Consider the following 23354-nt stretch of genomic DNA (forward strand, 5'->3'; position numbering starts at 1 on the left):
TATGCTCCACAAATGAGTGAAACCATATGATAATTGACTCTCTCTGCTTGACTGATTTCACTCAGCATAATCTCTTCCAGTCCCGTCCATGTTGCTACAAAAGTTGGATATTCGTCCTTTCTGATGGAGGCATAATACTCCATAGTGTATATGGACCACATCTTCCTTATCCATTCATCCGTTGAAGGGCATCTTGGTTCTTTCCATAGTTTGGCGACTGTGGCCATTGCTGCTATAAACATTGAGAAATTATAATTGTAGGTATAATCTCTTGAAAGCTGCCAGGGCAAAGAGGCTCCTTACTTACAGAGGGAAGCCCATCAGAATAACGTCAGACCTGTCCACAGAGACCTGGCAAGCCAGAAGAGGCTGGCAAGATATATTCAGGGCACTAAATGAGAAGAACATGCAGCCAAGAATACTTTATCCAGCAAGACTGACATTCAAAATGGATGGAGAGATAAAGAGTTTCCAAGACCGGCAAGACTTAAAAGACTATGCAACCACCAAGCCGATACTGCAGGAAATATTAAGGGGGGGTTCTATAAAAGAGGAAAAATCCCAAGAATAGCATTGAACAGAAATATAGAGACAGTCTACAGAAAGAAAGACTTCAAAGGTAACTCGATGTCAATAAAAACGTATCTATCAATAATCACTCTCAATGTGAATGGCCTCAATGCACCCATAAAACGGCACAGGGTTGCAGATTGGATAAAACGACAGGACCCATCCATATGCTGTCTACAAGAGACCCATTTTGAACCTAAAGATACACGCAGACTGAAAGTGAAGGGGTGGAGAAGCATCTTTCATGCCAATGGGACTCAAAAGAAGGCTGGGGTAGCGATTCTCATATCAGATAAATTAGACTTCAAACTAAAGACTGTAGTCAGAGATACAGAAGGACACTACATAATCCTTAAAGGGACTATCCACCAAGATGATCTAACAATTGTAAATATCTATGCTCCCAATATGGGAGCAGCCAATTACTTAAGAAAACTGTTAATCAAGATAAAGAGTCATATTGATATGAATACACTAATCGTAGGTGATCTTAACACGCCTCTTTCAGAATTAGACAGATCATCGAAGCAGAAAATCAATAAAGAAACAAGAGCATTGAACGACACATTGGACCAGATGGACCTCATAGATATATACAGAACATTCCACCCTAAAACAGCAGAATACTCATTCTTCTCAAGTGCACACGGAACCTTCTCCAGAATAGACCACATACTGGGTCACAAATCAGGACTCAGCCGATACCAAAAGACTGAGATTATTCCCTGCATATTCTCAGATCACAATGCTTTGAAACTGGAGCTCAATCACAAGGAAAAGTTCCGAAGGAACTCAAACACCTGGAAGCTAAAGACCACCTTGCTTAAGAATGCTTGGATCAACCAGGAGATCAAAGAAGAACTGAAACAATTCATGGAAACCAATGAGAATGAAGACACTTCGGTCCAAAACCTATGGGATACAGCAAAGGCGGTCCTAAGGGGAAAATATATAGCCATCCAAGCCTTGCTCAAAAAAATTGAAAAATCCAGAACACACCAGCTGTCTCTACACCTTAAAGAACTGGAGGATCAACAACAAATCAAACCAACTCCACACATAAGAAGGGAAATCATCAAGATTAGAGCTGAGATCAATGAGGGAGAAACCAGAGATACAGTAGAACGTATCAATGAAACTAGAAGCTGGTTTTTTGAAAGAATCAATAAGATCGATAAGCCACTGGCTACACTAATCCAAAAGAAAAGAGAGAAATCCCAAATTCATAAAATTATGAATGAAAGGGGAGAGATCACAACTAACACCAAGGAAGTAGAAACAATCATCAGAAGTTACTACGAACAGTTATATGCCAATAAGCTTAGCAACCTTGATGAAATGGATGCATTCCTGGAAAAATATAAACTACCAAAATTGAACCAGGAAGAAATCGACAACCTGAATAGACCGATATCTAATAACGAGATTGAAGCAGTGATCAAAAATCTCCCAAAAAACAAGAGCCCAGGACCTGACGGATTCCCTGGGGAATTCTACCAAACCTTCCAAGAAGAAATAACACCTATTCTCCTGAAGCTGTTTCAAAAAATTGAAGCAGAAGGAAAACTTCCAGACTCTTTCTATGAAGCCAGCATTACCCTGATCCCCAAACCAGGCAAGGACCATACCAAAAAGGAGAATTTCAGACCAATATCACTGATGAATATGGATGCTAAGATTCTCAACAAGATCCTAGCCAACAGGATCCAACAACACATTAAAAAGAGTATCCACCATGATCAGGTGGGATTCATCCCTGGGCTACAAGGATGGTTCAACATTCGTAAATCAATCAATGTGATACAACAAATTAATAGGAGAAGAGAGAAGAACCACATGGTCCTCTCAATTGATGCAGAAAAAGCATTTGACAAAATCCAACATCCGTTCCTGATTAAAACGCTTCAAAGTATAGGGATAGAGGGAACATTCCTGAACCTCATCAAATCTATCTATGAAAGACCCACAGCAAATATCATCCTCAATGGGAAAAAGCTTGCAGCCTTCCCGTTGAGATCAGGAACAAGACAAGGATGCCCACTTTCACCACTCTTGTTCAACATAGTATTAGAAGTCCTAGCAACAGCAATCAGACAACAGAGAGAAATAAAAGGTATCCAAATTGGTAATGAAGAAGTCAAACTCTCTCTCTTCGCAGATGACATGATTCTTTATATGGAAAACCCAAAAGACTCCACCCCCAAACTACTAGAACTCATACAGCAATTCAGCAGCGTGGCAGGATACAAAGTCAATGTGCAGAAATCAGTGGCTTTCTTATACACTAACAATGAAAATACAGAAAGGGAAATTAGAGAATCGATTCCATTTACTATAGCACCAAGAACCATAAGATACCTGGGAATAAACCTAACTAAAGAGGTAAAGGATCTATACTTGAGGAACTATAGAACACTCATGAAAGAAATTGAAGAAGACACAAAAAGATGGAAGACCATTCCATGCTCTTGGATCGGAAGAATAAACATCGTTAAAATGTCTATACTGCCTAGAGCAATCTATACTTTTAATGCCATTCCGATCAAAATTCCACCGGCATTCTTCAAAGAGCTGGAGCAAATAATCCAAAAATTTGTATGGAATCAGAAGAGACCCCGAATCGCTAAGGAAACGTTGAAAAACAAAAATAAAGCTGGCGGCATCACCTTACCTGATTTCAAGCTTTATTACAAAGCTGTGATCACCAAGACAGCATGGTACTGGCATAAAAACAGACACATAGACCAGTGGAACAGAATAGAGAGCCCTGATATGGACCCTCAACTCTATGGTCAATTAATCTTCGACAAAACAGGAAAAAATATACAGTGGAAAAAAGACAGTCTCTTCAATAAATGGTGCTGGGAAAACTGGACAGCTATATGTAGAAGAATGAAACTCGACCATTCTCTTACACCGTACACAAAGATCAACTCAAAATGGATAAAAGACCTCAACGTGAGACAGGAATCTATCAGAATCTTAGAGGAGAACATAGGCAGTAATCTCTTCGATATCAGCCACAGCAACTTCTTTCAAGATACGTCTCCAAAGGCAAAGGAAACAAAAGCGAAAATAGACTTCTGGGACTTCATCAAAATCAAAAGCTTCTGCACAGCAAAGGAAACAGTCAAAAAAACAAAGAGGCAACCCACGGAATGGGAGAAGATATTTGCAAATGACAGTACAGACAAAAGGTTGATATCCAGGATCTATAATGAACTCCTCAAACTCAACCCACACGAAACAGACAAACACATCAAAAAATGGGCAGAAGATATGAACAGACACTTCTCCAATCAAGAAATACAAATGGCTATCAGACACATGAAAAAATGCTCATCATCATTAGCCCTCAGGGAGATTCAAATTAAAACCACATTGAGATATCACCTTACACCAGTTAGAATGGCCAAAATTAACAAAACAGGAAACAACATGTGTTGGAGAGGATGTGGAGAAAGGGGAACCCTCTTACACTGTTGGTGGGAATGCAAGTTGGTGCAGCCTCTTTGGAGAACAGTGTGGAGATTCCTCAAGAAATTAAAAATAGAGCTTCCCTACGACCCTGCAATTGCACTCCTGGGTATTTACCCCAAAGATACAGATGTCGTGAAAAGAAGGGCCATCTGTACCCCAATAAAAATAATTTTAAAAAAATAAAGTCTGTACTAATGAAAAGACTTTAAAGATACTCTGATGAGAATAAAATATTCCTGGCCTTCAAAGTCTAGAAGGGTGGAGAGAGACTGCCTGCCTCTTGGCCACAGTTTTAATCCATGAATTAGTAACCACAAGGGTCAGTGGATCAGAGACAACGGATCACCAGATCAACTGATGGGTTTTTCATCAGCACATGTGCTTACAAGGGCCAGCCAACCCAAAAGCTCCACAATTCTGAAGGGCGATCAGCAATAGCATTCACTATGACTATGTTCTGTACAGTCAGAAAGTCAGCTACATCCTCACTCCAGTGACCAAACCTTTACAACTGAAAGCCAGCCAGTCAGTCCTTCAACATTCCTGATTTGAAAGCCCACCAATCCCTGAATCCATCTCCCAAGTCTTCTATCACTTCTTACGTTCCTGTGCTGATTTAGAAGTATAGCCCATCTTCGGTTAGTATGGTGGTCAAAGAAAGACAATATCAGACAATATCAATTCCTTCTCTTATTCCATTCTAAAAAGCTATATTGCTTTCTCTCTCTCTCTCTTTTTTTTTTTTCATCATCCTCTATCTTCGCTGGCCTCATGACTTGCTTTGACTCAGTAGCATATGGCAGAAGTCCCAGACCTTTAGGAAGTATGGAAGTTTCCACTTTCCTTCTTGAAGCTAATCTTCACGCAGAAAGTTCAACTCGTCTGAAATTACAAAGCTGGGAGGAAACTCAAGCCATGAGGAGAAAGACCCATATAATTCCAGACACATGAGCAAAGTTTCCTTAGACCTTCTGGCCTATCCCATCACTGGCTGAATTTAGCCGGCCAAACCAGACTTTTTAGCTAATGCCAAGGGAAGCAGAGAATCCACTCACTCTGCCTACAAGAAACCATCATTTTAAGCCAGGAAGTTTTGGGTGTTTTTGTTACGCAGTAATAGATAGCTGAAACAGAAAGTGAGCCATAAATCAAGCTTGTTGTAGATACTGACTTATCTCTTCTATCTCAAAAAGTTATGCAGCATGTGAAGCCCTGAGAAATTTTGCCACATTAATAACACTACAATGACCACTGTTTAATCTGATGTCTAAAAAGGATTTACCCCCTTGACAATCTACCCCCATGACAATCTACTCCCATGACAGAGAAGCAATCCCAGCTCAACTACAGCTGTGTGCTGGAAATTAAAAAGACTAAACTCCAATGACAGGGAAATTGTCCAGTTTTTTTACGGTAAGGATTCTACTTAAGAGATTCAACAGGTGACCGGATCTTGCTTTATCTCTGAAGTTCAGACATGGCTTGGGACCCACCCTCATGGAGCATTATAGCTCTGGGCCAAAGGGGTATTTTGGGTTGTCTGGTTGATACAGGTCAGAGCCAAGTACTGGACTGCCCTGAGAGAGTTAAGAAGAGGAGGTTGGGGTTGGGGCTGGGACTAGTTGGTTTGCATTTGAAAGATGGACTCCAGGACCAGCTCTGGGCAATCTCTAAGAGAGGCAGACTCTCCCTGGCCAGCAAGCTTTTTAAAGTTGCCCAACATAAAATACAGAAAAAACATGACGATACATGATCCTTTCAGGTAAGAGACTATTCCTCATGATAATGATAATGTGATCTATACTTCTAAAATCCTTATAAACTCTCATGAAATTGTTACTAAATGACCTGAGGAACAACTTGAATTTTCTCCTCATAAACTGGGATTATCAAATATCTAATGTCATGTAAAATGTATGCCTGAAAGGTAAGAACTGCTTTTCGAAAAGTGAAGTCACCAGAAATACCTCTACATGGTCTCTAACGAGATTATGTTAAAAGAGGTACCAAGCAATGTCAGTCTTAAAATCATATTGAAAAGGATCATCTCCTGTATTTATACACTTAATAATAAATGCTACAAGAATAAAACCACAGATACAAATTACCAGAATATTTGATCTATTTATTTCTACCTTTGGAACAAATGGACAAAATAGCTTACGTTGTAAAGGCCCCACAGGCTAAAATACATCCATTCATCGGAGTAATACCAAGAAATAACACTTATGTTGACCACTGCACAGAAAGAATCTTTATACATGTCTGATCCCCAGATGCTTAACTGTACAACAATAAATGGTGATTCTGCACTGAAGAGACTAAAGGCTTCAATGGTCAAAAACGTTTTGACAAAGTGAGGGAAACTGAGCAATTCTAATGAGGAAAATAATACAGATCTAACTAATGTGGAGAAGCTAAGAGAAGAACACTGACATTATACAGAGACAGCCTGTGAGTAGTACTTAACCGTTTAACTCTCACTTTTTTTCAGAGAATCCATAAAAATTAATATATTCTTGGATGTCCTGGGTAGGCTACTTAAAGGGAGACTTCCCAGACTGGCTTCTGTTAGCTGCCAAAATACTAAGTTTACCTACAAAAACAGAAAAGTTAAGATTCACTGTTCTCATTGTAGCCATGATTTCCCATTTATCCTCATAAATGAATCCTGCATTTTAGCACTGCTATATTGTATGAGTAAATTTGTATAAAGGATATCTCTTAATTAGTGTTTTGATGGAATATGGACTCCCTAATTACAGATAACCGTTCAGAGGCCCCAACAGCATGAGCAACATCTCACACTATCTCATCTCATCATTCCCTTGGCTTGAAATTGTCTTTCCCCTCAAACTCTTGTCACACCCTGGGGTGGGGGGAGTCCTTGCAAGACTGTGACCATCCCATCTCACATGTCTGTGACAAGACTGGCCTCAACTTTCCACATGGTGCCTGCCAATCCATTTCAGCCCAGAATCCCCCTTAAGGGAGCTTTAAGATTGACCAAAATCTTCCCCTGAAGAGACTGAGAGCAGAGGTGGTCGGTGATTCCAGTATCTCAGACCATCCCCCTACCTCTTCTAGCGGCAAAATATTCATACCATAAAACTAAAGAACTGCCATTTCTGGAAACCTCCAGGACATGTGCCCTCAGTGTCACGAGTCCAATTCCCACAGAAGCACTAGGGCCAGGAGAGGTGCAAGGTTTTGTGCTACAGATAACCTTTTCAAGGTACTGGAAGCCTGGTCATTTTAAAAATAAAATACTTTATAAAACAGAAAAGAATGGAGAATAATAAAAGAATAATACCTACCCCCCCCCCCCGGTTAATAAATAAAAGGTTACAAAGTATCTCTAAGAAACTTACTCTCAGTAAGTAAGTAAGAAAACTTACTCTAAATAAGTTTCTCGAAGTAAGTTTTTTCTTTTTTTATTTATTTCTTTCTTTTTTTTAAACTTCAGTTCTCTTTTAGCAATGCAGAATTCTCCAGGAGCAATAAGAACTTAAATGTGGTCATACCTTCAACAACGCTTAAACACTTATTATGTACCAGGCACTATTCTTGGCATGGGGTTTATAGCAGTGAACAAAAGAAAACTCCATGTGTTCACCGAGGCTTACTTCTAGCTGGGGAAGGCAGGGTAGGTAGTAAGATACTTGTTATGGCAAATGGTGGTAAGTTCTAGGATAAAAACCTAAGAAAGAAAGCTGGAGAACTGATGGGGGTGCAGGTTGTCAAGGAAGTCCTCAAAGGACATTAGACATGAGAAAACACTGAGGATATAATCAGATGAGCCATGTCACTACCTAGAGTAAAAGCATTTAAGGCAGAAAGACAAAAAATATTTGTAGTATATACAAATACAATTGAAGTATATCCTAAACAAATTTCTGAAAAGATACCCTCACTATTTATAATGCACTATTTTACTTCTATTTTAGCTTGCATATGAACATCTGAACAAATCCACTGAAAGAATAGCCTATTAACAGATGTCATCCTACAATTTTAAAACCAAAGCTCCAGGAGTTAACAAAGAGGAACGGGATTGCTGGGTCACAGGGCTGGCCGTCTGAAAAGTGACCACGCCAAATAGGTAGGGCCCAGAGGCCACTAAAGTGGGAGGGAACATACCAGTTAGGGGAGCACAGGTACAACAAACGAGCTTAGTGGTGACTGTCCTCTGTAGGCCAAGACTAATGTTAGGAGACGCTGCTATGAACTGCTCACAGGCCAAAGATGACGGAATTCTGACACCACAGATGGTGAGTGGCAACACTGACCATCAAAAGTAGAGCAAGTAGGGGGCCCCACCCCATGAACACATCTAATACTAATTCATTCCCAAGGGCCCTAACTCCTACTACCGTCCTATTGGGAGGCTGGGTTTCAACAAATGAATTCTGGCGGGATACATTCAGTCCACAATTGGAAACCAAAAACGACCTCATCTGGATTTATAATGCACAGGTAACAACTGTAACGAAAGGAACATGCCAGGCAGGAGGGAAATGGACTTTTATGGCTACAAGGTTTTTGACATTTTATGTGAAATGGTACCTGGTTACCTCCAACCAGGTGAAAAGTTGAAGATGTATACTGAAGTAGTTGCCCTAGCAACGGCTACACATATAAGGCAAAGAGATATTGCTAAAATGCCAACAGATCAATTAAAGTGGGATTCAAAAAATATTCAAATTCAACAGAAAAAGGGCAAGAAATCAGTAAACAGAAAAAGAGGGACCAAACATAAATAATGGAAGTATAGAACTAAATCCATCAATAGCTACATTAAATATTAAGGAAGGAAATGAGGAGAGGGATGGTAGTTTTCGAGAAGGCCAAGTACGGTTTTGAAAGGCACTGGCCTCATTGCAGGCATCTGCACGGTCTCCAGCAAGTGGCAGGGTACGCTCTCCATTAAACAGAAACGGCTGCTTCTGGCAGCCTGGAGAGTTAAACAGAACCTCTGGGCTCAAGAGTCTTGGGTAAACAGCTGCAAATCTCCCCATTCGAGATCCCAATTTTCCACTCGTTCTTTAGGAGATGCCTGAATTTCACACAAGAAGTCTGTAACGCCTGCCCCACTGCAGTCCCTGCTATCCTGAAGTTAAACCTTGGGCAGGACTTAACAGGACACAACCTCACTTCTCAGGACAGAAGAGTCTTCTGAATGCTTTTATCGAGGTCTACTATCCTTTTCTGTGTGCCCTGAGCTGACAGCTAACTTGAACCTGTATCTTCGAGGCCTCTACGGCAGAAAGTCAGTGACTCCGCCACTCATAAACTTGTCATTGCCCCATCCTGTTCCACGTGCCACCACAACTACACAGGACAAATCTACCCGTCCTACCCTCCTCCATGCAGGACGACGAGGGCTAGCCTCAGACTATCAGTGAGGTGCCCTTCAGCGAAATGTGACTACTAAGCAATCGAGCTTTAAATCCAAGTCAAGTTCTCATTGAAGGGACCACTTTGGGCACCACTAGAACTACACCTTTGTTTTGCACCAAAGCAGAGACAGACGCGGAATTAGGCACAGATAGTTTATTTTGGAGGTCACCTCGGGAAACAGAGAGGGGAGGGACAGAGTTGAACAGTAAAGGAGGGACAGTTAATAAAGTGCCACTGGAGAGGACAATGGCAAATGCGACTGTGGACTGTGAATGACGCTAAAGGACACACCTCAGTACCGATTCTGTTCAGGGATGATGGGGGCAAAATTAACATTCAGTGTATTTTTTTTGGAGGGGGGTATAATCATTTTCTTACTGTTTGCTCACAGTCCACTAGTAGTGATGTTTTAGCACTCCATGAAATATGGAAAATTACTACCCATGTTCTTTACAGGTCCTATTTCAAAATATAATTGTCCTTAGTATTTTCTCTATATATATACTGAGTACCACATCAGGTGGTATTATATTTTTGCTTCCAGTATGAAATAATTTAAGAAACCTATGAAAATAGTTTTATACTTACCAATATTTTTACCCCTTCCCTTCTTTTTCTTCTGAATTTCCGAGACTCCTTCTGTTATCATTTTCTTGAAAAAAAAATCTCCTTTAGCCACTGTTTGAAGATAGGTCACCAAGCAACAAACTGTATTCCTTTATCTGAGAAAATATTTTACTTTTATTTCCAAAAGCTATTTTTAATACAGATTCACACTAGACAATTATTTAATGGTTTAGACAATTTTATGCCATATACTTCTGGCCTCCAAGGTTTCAGATGAGAAATCTCCTGCCATTTGTATCGGCGCTCCCTAAAAGTTAATAGTTTTTTTTTTTTAAAGTTAATAGTTTTTCTTGCACTTCTTTCAAGGTTTTTTTTTCCTGTTATTAGTTTTTAGGCTGATTAAAATGTGTCTCTGCATGGACTTGTATTAATTTATGCTCTGCTGGTTTACTTTTCTTCTTCAATCTGTGTATTTACGTTTTCTGCCAAATTTGAAAGATTTTCAAATACATGCATACTTTTATTGTGCTTTGTTTTACTGCACTTCATAGATAATGCATTCGTTACAGATTAAAATTTTGTGGTGATCCTGGGTCCAGCAACTCTGTTGGCACCATTTTTCCCAAAGCATCTGTTCACTTCATGTCTCTTTGTCACCGTTTGGTAAGACTCACAACATTTCAAACTTTTTCACTGTTATTATTTTTGTTATGGCTATGTAATCAGTCATCCTTGATGTTAGCATTTTAATTTTTTGGGAGCACCAGAACTGTGCCCAGCCAAGACGATCACCTTAATCATAAATGTGTGCGATGACTGTTCTACCGAACAGCCATTCCCCCATCTCTCTCTCTCTCTCCAAGAGCTTCTCTATTCCTTGAGACACAACAATGTTGGAATTAGGCCAGTTTGTACCCTACAATGTCCTCTAGGTGTTAAACAAAAAGTCAACATGTCTCCTAAATTAAATCAAAAGCTAGAAATGATTCAGCTGAGTGAAAAGGGCACATCAGAGGCCAAAACAGGCCAAAAGTTAGGCCTCCTCTGACACTCAGCCAAGTCATGAATGCAAAAGAAAAGTTCTGGAAGGAAATTAAAAGTACTACTTCAGTGGACACACAGATGTTAAGCAGAGCAAAACAGCCCTATTACTGATCCAGAGAAAGTCTGTGTGATCTGGACAGAAGATCAAACCAGCCACATTCCCTTAAGCCAAAGACTACTCCAGAGCAAGGTCCTACCTCTCTTCAATTCTGTGAAGGTTGAGAAAGGTGAGTGAGCTGCAAAAGAAAAGTTAGAAGCTTAGAGAGGTTGGTTCATGACACTTAAGAAAAAGAGCCATCTCCGAAGTATCAAAGTGCCAGGTGAGGCGGCAGGTGCTGATGGAGAAGCGGCAGCCAGCTCTCCAGGAGATGGAGCTGAGATCATTCAGGAAGGCGCTACACTGACCAACAGATTTTCAAGTAGACAAAGCAGCCTTCTACTAGAAGGTGATGCCATCTAGGACTTTCATAGCTGGAGAAAAGTCAAGCTTTTAAAGACCGGCTGACTCTCAGCAGGGGCTAATGCAGCTGATGACTTTAAATTGAAACCAATATTCATCTATGATTCCAAAAATCTTGGGGTCCTTAATAAGTCTGCTCAATCTACTCTGCCTGTATCCTATCAATGGGACAATGAAGTCTGCATAACAGCACATCTGTTGACATCACAGTATACTGAATATTTTAAGTCAATTATTGACACGTATCACCCAGATAAAAAGATTCCTGCTCATTCGTCCAGTCACCCAAGAGCTCTGATGAAGACGGACAATGAGATTAATCTTGTTTTCATGTCTGCTAACACAACATCCATTCTGCAGCCCAAGGATCAAGGAATAATGTTGATTTTCAAGTCTTACTATTTAAGAAATACATTTTGGGGGTGTCTGGGTGGCTCAGTCGGTTAAACACCCAACTCTTGATTTTGACTCAGGTCATGATCTCATGGGTCATGAGATCAAGCTCCACATCAGCTCTCAGCTGGGAATGAGCTTGCTGAAGATTCTCTTTCTCCCCCTCCCGCTGTGCCTTCCCCTGCTTGCGCTCCCTCTCTGTCTCTCAGAAAAGAAAAAAAAGAAATACATTTTAAAAGGCTATAACTGCCATAAGTGATTTCCCTGACAGACCTGGGCAAAGCAATTGAAAGCCTTCTGAAAAGGATTCCCTATTCCAGATTCCCATGTGGTTCACGCGAAGAGGTCAATGTATCCACAGTAACAGGGGTTTGGAAGAAATGGATTCCAAGCCTCAAGGAGGACTCTGAGGGGTTCAAGACCACAGAGAAGGAAGTAACTGCAGCTGTGGTGGGAACAGCACAAGAACCAGAATTCGAAGTGGAGCCTGAGGATGTGACTGAACTGCTATAATCTCATGATAAAACCCGAACAGACGAGAAGTTGCTTCTTATGGATGAAAGGGAATCTACTTCTGAAGATGCTGTGGAGATGGCTGAAATGTCAAGGACAGACCTAGACTATCACAGAATGTGGCTGATTAAGCAGCAGTGAGTTTGAAAGGACAGACTCCAGTTTTGAAAGAAGTTCTGTGGGTAAAATGCTATCAAGCAGCACCACATGCTACTGTTTGTGAAAGGAAGCATCAGCTGATACAGCAAAGTGTGCCTTGCTGCCGTTAGAGCCGGCCATGGCCACCTAGCCTTCGGCAACCACCACCCCGACCAGACCGCAGCCAACAACACTGAGGACCCACAACCAGCAAAAAGAGTATGATTCCCTGAGAACTCAAGGACAGTGGGTAGCGTATTTTGGGAATGAAATATTTTAAAATCAAGGTGTGTACTACTTTTTTCTTTAGATATAATGCTACTGAGCACTTTAGTAGACTATGGTATGATATAAACGTAACTTTGATGAATACTGGGAAACAAAAAATGCATTTGACTTGCTTAACGGAGACATTTGCTTTATTGTCATGATCTGGAACTGAACCTGCAATATCTCTGAGGTATGCGTGTGTCCGACAAAGAACTATACTCCACAATGTACAAAGGACCTCAAAACTCATCAGCAAAACCACAACCCAGTTAGAAAATGGGCAAAAGTCAGGAAGAAGTATTTCAACAAAGAGCAACACAAGACAGCCAATAAACAAACGAAAACATCTGAAACACCATTAGGGAATGCAAGCAGGACACCTGGGTGGCTCAGTGGGTTAAGCATCTGCCTTCGGCTCAGGTCATGATCCCAGGGTCCTGGGATGGAGTCCTGCCTTGGGCTTCCTGTTCAGCGGGGAGCCTGCCACTCCCCCTATTGTGCTCTCTGACAAATAAAATCTTAAAAAAATAAAATAAAATGACAACAGGCTATAACTACATACTTATCAGAGTTTTTTCAAGATTTTATTTATTTGACACAGACAGGGAAAGAGAGCAAGAATGAGAGTGTGCACACACACAAGAAGCAGGTAGAAAGGCAAAGGGGGAGGGAGAAGCAGGCTCCCCACTGAACAAGGAACCCGATGCAGGGGCTCGATTCCAGGACCCCAGGATCATGACCTGAGTCAAAGACAGACCCTCAACCAGCTAAGCCACCCCTAATCAGAACTGTTAAAACTAAAAAATAGTCCTAACACAAATGATGGTGAAGATGCAGAGAAACTAGATGATTTTTACTATTTATATTTATTTGGGGGAAGGAATTTATATTTATTATTGGGAAGACAAAATAGTGCACTCATAGCAGCTTATTAAGCCCAAAACTGCAAAACCCCAGATCTATCAATAAATGATTAAACAAAGTGTAATAAGTAAATAAATAAATTAATTAAATGGAACACTACTGGGCAACTAAAAGGAATGAACCATTGATACAATAACTTAGATGAATATTCAAGGTGTTATGTCGAGGGAAAGAAACTAATCCGAAAGTGACATACATAGAAATCTATGTAACATTTGAACTGACAGTGGCAGACCGCACAGGAGTGAAGAGGCTTTGGTTATAAAAGGGCCAACAGTAGAGGTCCTTATGATAATAAAACTACAGAGTATTTTGACTATGGGGCAGATACACAAAACCTACACAAGTGACAAAGTTGTACTGTACTAAATGTATGCAAACAAATGAAAAGAAGAAAAACTGGAGAAATCTTTCTAAGGCTCCCTCTCAAAATTTTATCAATGTCAATATCCTGGGTATGATATTTATACAACAGTTTTGCAAAATGTTACCATTAGTGAAAACTGAGTGAACTGTTCCCAGGACTTGCATATATCATTTCTTAAAAGTGCACTGGAATCTATAGTCATCTCATAAAAAGAAGTATTTCAATTTAAAAAAATAGCAAGATGGTAGTTCACCTAAGAACTTGCTCCAAATAAAAGCATTAAAATAGAAGCTAGCAATTATCAGAAAGGATAAGAAAGCAAGAGTCAACACTATCCTAAAAAAAAATTCACTTTAAATTAAAAGAAAATTATAAACTACAAAAAGATGGAATTAGATATACCATATAAACAATAATCATAAGAAGCTGACGTAGTTATACTAATATAAAACAAAGTATATTTCAGGAAAAGGAATTTCACCAGGAATAAAGAGGAAAATTTCACAATGAGAAAGAAGATACAACAATCTTAACGCAACTGTACCTAAAATGAGAACTTCGTTATGTGAGAAACGGACAACAAAAAAACACAAAATCACAATTACACCTGGAAACTTCAACATACCTTTCTCAGGAATTGATAAAACAACTGAAAGGGAAATGAAGCATGAATATGTATAAGCTGCAAAACATTATCAACCAACTGACATTTTAGAACATCTCGTGCAGTAACAGGAGAATACTGTCTTTCCAAGTTCACATGGAACATTCACCAAGAAAGATAAACTTAAGGAAAACCATAAAGATTATATTCTCTAAACACCAAACAAGTCAGAAATGAAGAGTATCTGAAAAAAATTCCAAATATGTAGAAATCACACATGCTTTTCTTTTTTTTTTTCTTTTTTTAAGATTTTTATTTATTTATTTGACAGAGATAACAGGTAGACAGAGAGGCAGGCAGAGAGAGAGGAGGAAGCAGGCTCCCTGCTGAGCAGAGAGCCCAATGCGGGACTGGATCCCAGGACTCTGGGATCATGACCTGAGCCGAAGGCAGAGGCTTTAACCCACTGAGCCACCCAGGTGCCCCCACACATGCTTTTCTAAGTAACTCATGGGAGGGTGGGTGGAGAGACCTTAAGGTAAATTAGAAAATATTTTTAATTAAATGAAAATGAACCCATAACTTCCCAGAATTTCTAGATCCTGGAGTGAAAATCAGAACTTTGAAAAACTTATAATTAAAATGAAAACATTATTAAAGCCAATGAAAACCCAGCTTTCATGGAAGAAGTTAAAAAAAGAACCAACCCGAGAGTGAATGAAAAGATAAAAATAGTAGAGAAGTGGACACAAGTCAATGAAATAAAAAAAGCACAGAGAAAAATCAGTGAAACCAAAAGTTAATTCTTTTGAAAAACATAATCAGTAAAACTGATAAATTTGCTCCAAACCAAGAAGGAAAAGAGAGAAAACAAATTACCAATGTAAAAATGAGAGGGGCAACCAGCACAGATCATACAGACGTCATTCTTTATGAATAATGACACAACTGTCTTTAACACAGAATCTGCAAATCAAACTCAGCAATATATAAATGACAGATCACAACTAAGTGGATTTTTACAGAAATACAAGGTTGTTTGAACATTTAGAAATACGTAAGTATAATTAATTACATCAGAAGAATTTCAGCAGGAATCATATGATTAGATTTTGTGCTTAAAAGGCCAAAAGAAAAAATATCAACATTTATTTATGATAAAACTCTGAGCAAACTCAAATTAAAAACAACATTCTGTACCTGAGAAACCCACAGTTGACATGAAACATACGGTAAACAACTCAGTGCTGTCCCTTAAGACAGAGTAAGGCAAGGATGTCTTTTGTGAACAGTTCTCTTCAGCATTGTAGTGAGAAAGCAGAAAAGGAAAAATAAAAAATGTGAACAGCATCAAGGTTGAAAAGAAAGAAGCAAGTACAGGTGACATGATCATATACAATCAAAAAATCTTATGGAGTCAAAAAAGCTACCAAGACGATGTTTGTTTATCAAGATTACAGGAAACAAGGTCAATACACAAGGTTCAACCATATTGCTACAGATTAACAAAAAACTACTAAAAGTGAAATTATAAAAATAATACTACTTATAATAGCATTCAAAGCAAGAAAGGCTTAGGGATAAGCCTAACAAAACAGTATATATTATATATATAAAATACATGCTGTTATATTATACATATATACTGTTATATTAATATTATATATAATATATATACTGTTAATATTAATATAATATTTACATATTATTATAATATTGATATAACATTATATATATTATATAAGTATTACTTAGGCAATACAAAATGTTGCTGAGAGAAAGACCGGATTAAATGGTGAGATAGATCATATTCATGGGTCAGAAAAGTTAGTATTATTAAAATGTCAACTTTCCCCAGACATACAGAATCAATAAAATCCAAAAAGCAATATTAAGGCAAACTTTGTTTTTGTTTTTGTTTTGGAAACTGACAAGCTCATTCTGAAATATACATGGAAATGCAAAAGATTTGGAAGGGCCAAAACAATTCTGGACAAGAGAACAAAGCTGGAGAATTTATACAGTTTCATTTAAAGACTTATTAACAAAGATATGGGAATACAGACAACACAGAGAAGCTAAACAGATCAGTGGGACAGAGTAAAGGGTCATAGGTAGAAACCACCCCCAATACACACAAAGACAAATAATCAATTGGGGGTCTTAAAAGGTGCCAAGGTAATTTGATGGAGAAAAGACAGTCTTTTCAACAAATGGTGCTGAAAAAATTGAATGCTCAAATGGAATTATATAAATTTCAACCCTTAAAACACTATACATAAAAATGTATTCCAAAGAGATCATATACCTAACACAGAACTAAGGCATTTAGAAAACAAGGGGGAAAATCTCTGATACTATTGTTAAGATCTCTTAGAAAAGATTAGAACTGGTAAGCTGGACTTTTATCTAAATGAAAACTTCTTCTAAAAAGCCACAAACTGGGGGAAAATATTAAATTTAAAAAAAAATCCTTATAACTCAAAAATAAGCCAAACAACCTACAAAGTGGGCAAATGATTTAAATAGATGCTTCACAAAATAAGATACACAAATGGCCAATAAGTAAGGGAAAGATGCATATCATTATTTATCAGGGACATGCAAATGAAAAAGCACAGGGAAATGCCACTATGCACACTAATATGGCGACATTAAAAGTAACAATACCAAGTGTTGAGCAAAACATAAAATAATACATCTCTTACACACTGGTGACAGAAATATATAATGGAACAAATACTTCAGAAAAGTCTGATACCACGTATGCTAATCCTACAATCCGAGAAACTTTTCTTCTACGTATTCAGCCAAGGGAAATAACAATAGGCCTATCTTAAAATGCACATGAAGTTCACTGCAGCTATGCTCGTAATAATCAAAAACTGGAAAGGGAATGGATAAACACTACTGTAGTACTAAACATACAATAAAATAGGACTTAATCAAAAAATGAAGGTGTTACTGACAGATACTAAAACACGGATGCATCTCAAAATCAGGCAGAATGAAAGACAGGAAGAGGACATATTGTGCATCTCGATTTATGTGAAATGGTATTTTAAAAAATCAGTCTAACCTAGCTACAGAAGGCAAATCACTGGTTGCCAGAGGCCAGGAGGGAGGGAGGGGGAAGTCCCAGGAATGAGAAACCTTTCTGGGTAATGGGTGTGTCCTCTTAACTGTAGGAGTCATACATATGAGTATACTCTTATTTTTAAAACTCAAGTTGGTGACTTAAATAGGGTCTATTTAACCATATTTCAATTACTGCCCAGAGTTGATTTTTAAAAATTTGGAAGCACTATTATTTTAATAACAAAGATCTTAAAATTCTGAAAATCATTAACAGGAAAAGAGACCATATCATTATGGTCATATATTAAGCTTTATTAAAGTGAATCAACTAAAGCTAAATATATCAGTATGTATAAATATCAAAACCATGCATTTCAAGACAAAAATAAGTTGCAAAACATGAGTTCCCACTGATATACTAGCAAAACAATGTTACACACACACACACACACACACACACAACAGAAATATATGTGAAATATTACTGTAAAACTAGTTAAGACCTGAGATCAATACTAACCAAATTCAGAAAAGTGCGGAAGGTGGTAGGAGTTATAGGGTATGGAATGGATTTGAGGATGGTATGCAGATACTTCAACTATTCTTGTACTACATTACTTCCAACCTTCAGCAGACACACCAATGGTTAAGATATGCCTCATAATTAGATAGATATATGAAATATTTCACTAAAACACCACCAAGTTTCTCTCCCTGGAAAGGCGGGCTATCCCTGGGTCAACAGGCCTGAATTCAATAAAGTTAAGCCATGAGGAGCTTCCTGTCAATTTCAGGTGGGACACAAAAGTCCCGGTACTCTAGGCAGTCCTCTACTTTCATTAACACACTCAATGTTACTTCTGGTTCCTGAACCCAAGAAGAAGAAGCAGACACATCCTCAACCGTCCCTGGCTAATGCAGTGTACATTCCGATTTGGCTCTAGTCCATGAGGAGAACCCCCAGAGTAGATTCCAGGATGAACCAGACCATCAAGCATTATTTGCAGAAGTATCAGCATAAGTTGGGGACAGACTAATCAAAAACCCTCTGACAGGGGGATGGAGTGACATAGGTCTCTCCAAAAGTGAAATCGGGGTCTGAGAAGAATAGTCAGTTTATCTGTTCTTTTCAAAAAGCTTCACATTCCACAGTTAATGTCTTTATAAATGTCTATTTTCAGTTTTATTTCTATTAAAAATTTTGAGATCAGAGATAATATAGCTAAAGGAAAATTTCTGTCCGTATTTCCTAAAGACATACTTCCTTCAATACAATCTTCAGATATAAGAAAGTCCAAATTTTGTTTAAGCATGCACGCTCAAACTTCTTTATGATATCTTCTGATATCAACTGTCTTGCTCAACAAAATGGCATTTCTTGATAAAGGCTGAACCACATTTGTACATTCTTTGGGTATCTTCCCTATTATTTCCCTGACATACATTGAGTACAACTTGTGTATAAAGGTCTCAAAAGTATACAAGATGTTGACACTTTCCCCCCAAGTGTGCTATGATTGTTATTTAAGGCCAAATTCTGGAAGAATATTTTCACACATCTGTTTGATTGACAGGATTATCTCCTACATAAGTTCCTTATTTAATAAGTTCTACTTCATAATAATCCCCCATATTTCCTACATGCATTAATAGGGTTTCTTCTACAGTCATTTTATTTGTCTTATTTCAACAGGTTTTCAGACATTCAACAAATTCAGAGTATTTCCCATTACGAGTATTCTCTTGTTTACTTTGGAAGATGACTTAGGGTAAAAATCTGCCATTCTTTACATTCATAGGGGTCACGTCCTTTGTGAATTTTCTGTGGTATTTTGAGGTACAGATCACAAGAGAAAGATTTCTCTCACTGCTGTATTTATAAATTTTCTTCCCCTGTGTGTAACCTTAGATGTATTGTGATAACTGATTTCTTGGAGGTTTTCTCACTCTCAATACATTCACAGGGTTTCTCTCTTATGTGTCTTCTCTGATGTAATTTGAGGCCCGAGTTGCAACTGAAGGTTTTCCCACAATGATTACATTCACAGGGTTTCTCTCTTGTATGTGTTCTCTGATGCTTAGTGAGATGTGACTTATGATAGAAGGACTTCCCACATGCACTACACTTATTAAGGTTTCTCCCCTGAGTGTATTCTCTGATGTACTGTGAGTACTGATTTCTCTCAGAAAATGACTTCCCACACTGATTACATACACACAAACAATGTAACAATGATGACCCTGTTTAAAAACCTCTTCAAAGCCCATTGTCTCCAAGCACCATTAAAGGAAACATATTGCAGTTATAATGCTTGGGTGGAAGGGGAACTTGTCCTCAACTATATACATATTGGTATTCAAGTGATCGTTTCACTAGTCCATAATAAATATCTTCTTTGCAGAAATGCCAGACTATTAATTTGTCAAAAATCATTCAAGTTCAAGCAAGACTTTTCAACTCAGCTGGCTTACATTCCCATTTTGGACTTGCTCAGAACTTCGCTCTTTACGGAAATGACACTGTCTCATAATAATTCTTCACAAACATCTCCACCATTTCAAGTCCTATTTATGCATCAATTTTAAAAATTAATCACATTCTATACATCTCATTCTATAAGAATGTTGGCTAATACTCCCTTGAAACATAAACATACACTGTTAACTGCCGAAATCTGAAATACTCGGTAATCTTTTTTCTTTTTCCAACTACAATCTATGGTGTGTGACAAGTATTTATATCTGATTTCCTCTGAATATACCTGAGTGATTATGAAAGTAATGGTCCTTAACAAGTGGTGTGCTTTTTCAAAATAAAGTTCAAGTTTTCTACAAATCTGTAATTTTGAACAAGAACCTACAGGTTTATAACCCAACATGTCCATTTAGAAATTAATTCCTTATAGTATTTTCTGAATATAAAGGCTCTCTCACTCATCAAGAGGCACAGTTAATGAATTAAGTAATGATCCGATAGCCACTATATGTTATATAACAAAGTAAGATATGCTCTCGTTGAAGAAATTATAACCCAGAGAATAGTTTCTTCATTCAACATCCATACACTACCAGGAATCAGATTCTATAGTAGAGAACATAAATTAAAGGAATGAAGAAACATTTTAAAAGCTGTGGAAAGCTAAGCTTAAATTTGAAAACGTGCTTAAAACCAATGATAATGATATTAACAACAAGAAAAGTTAACAGGAAAACAAACCATTACCATGAGCCAAGCACTGTTCCAGGTACTTTTCATGTATTAACTCACAAAAATCCCCAAGTAAGTTAGGAATGAAATGTAGACTTATATGGCAGGAAAACACACCTGTGGGTAATCCTAAAAAGAAGGATTAGCACCAGTTCTGTGCCATACAGAGGAAACGTAGCCATATTTAAGGGTAACTGGGGCACCTGGGTGGCTCGGGTGGTTATTTTTTTTTTTTTTTAAAGATTTTATTTTATTTATTTGAGAGAGAGAGACAGTGAGAGAGAGAATGAGCGAGGAGAAGGTCAGAGAGCGAAACAGACTCCCCATGGAGCTGGGAGCCTGATGTGGGACTTGATCCCGGGACTCCAGGATCACGCCCTGAGCCGGAGGCAGTCGTTTAACCAACTGCGCCACCCAGGCGTCCCGGCTCAGGTGGTTATATGTATGACTCCTGGATTTCAGCTCATATTGTGATCTCAGGGTTGTGAGATCGAGCCCTGTGTAAGGCTCCGCGCTTAGCACAGAGTTTTTTTTGTTTAGTTTAGTTTTTTTTTTTTTTTAAGATTTTATGTATTTATTTGACAGAGAAAGAGAGAGGGAACACAAGCAGGGGAAGAGGGAGAGGGAGAAGGAGGCTCCCTGCCGAGCAGGGAGCCCAACTCAGGGCTCAATCCCAAGACACTGGGTCATGACCTGAGCTGAAGGCAGACGCCCAATGACTGAGTCACCCAGGCAACCCTCAGCACAGTCTGCTTGAGATACTTTCTTTCCCTCTTCTGCTGGTCCTCCCCCAACTCATGTGTGCTTGCTCTAAATAAATAAATAAAATCTTTTTTTTTCAAAGGGTAAAAAAGATTAAGGGTCATTAAATGAGAAAAACATAAATTTGCTATATTATGTATTGGGCAAAATACAACTCAAGATATTAACATGATAAATTAGATGCTTCGGCGGGCAAAGTCTAACTGCATTTAGGAATCAGAACAAAGAAGAAAACAGTATGCCCAAGTGTTCTGGGTGGTATCAGCGCAAACTGAGAATATAAGAAGATTTTTTTTTAAGTTTACAAAAATATAACTTTAGTGATCTAACATTAATGAGAAAGGAAGACAAAAATAAAATGACATAACGACACAGTTACAAGAGAAGATTCACAGGAGGTAACAAATGAAGTGGGGAAAATTTACAATTTGTAAATGTTGACTGTGATATTACTTCTACCCACACTGAAGGGATCAGGATATCCTGTATCTTCTGTGTACACACAGGTATAACACTGAATGTCAAGTGGGCAAAAGATGCTAAAAATATAAATATGCAGTTAGCAGAATAAATGAAAACCTCTTATCTTAGCTATAGGAAGGTATTATTTATGGAAAAAAAAGAAACATTAAAAAAAAAGGAAGGTATTATTTTATTTCAAAGATCCAATTTGACAATTTGTACTTTAACAGGTAAATTTAGTCTGTTGCTATTTATGGTGATTCCTGAAATATATCAAGTCATCTCTCACATTTTACTTGGTACTTTATATTTGTCACAATTTTACTACCAATTCTATTGTACTTTTCTTCCTCCTTTTTGAAATAATTTCTCATCTTTTCCATTTTTTCTCCCTTACAACTTTAGAAGTTATACACATCTGTTTCTCAGCTTTAAGGGGCTATCCATCACATCATACCATGAATATTTAACTGAAAATCTAGACTAATTCAATATCTTAGATCTCCCTTTCCAAAGAACAGAAGCATCAAACTCAATTTGATCACTCTTACCTCATTTATATACAGTTAGTGCTTTGTGTCTATTTTTTAGCCCTACATATTAATATCATAATTGCTTTACACACCCATTTGTTCAGATTCACCTCTGTGTTTTGTATTGACTTATCACTTGCCACTCCTCTCAAGCATTCTTTTGGGTTTCATTTTCTTTTCCTGTAGTCTGTCCATTAGAATTTTACAATGAAATTACACAATTAAAGGTACAGCTGCTATAATTTATTTCATTACCAATGCAAATTTAATGATACTCTGAAACGAACTCTCCTGTTGACTAAACCTCAGTTAGTGTCCTCTGAGCCCTGTTCTCAACTAGGCCTTGACTAGGTCTTCCAGGTCTACCCGGGCTGAGCTCAGTTTCTGCAAGAACCCTTTTAAGTCAGTCTAGTGACAGTCCCTTCACCCTTGATATCTGATCAAGTTCCTTAAACCCTGTCCCTGATGGGTTAGTGCCCAATCTGCATTCAGCAAGAATCCCCCTACTGTTGGTGTTTCTCTTAGTAATCTTTTATGCAGTGATTCCCCCCACTCTGCCTGTTGGCTGTAAGTCCCTAGCT

This window comes from Neovison vison, chromosome 2, assembly GCF_020171115.1.
Source record: "Neovison vison isolate M4711 chromosome 2, ASM_NN_V1, whole genome shotgun sequence".
Taxonomy (NCBI): domain Eukaryota; kingdom Metazoa; phylum Chordata; class Mammalia; order Carnivora; family Mustelidae; genus Neogale; species Neogale vison.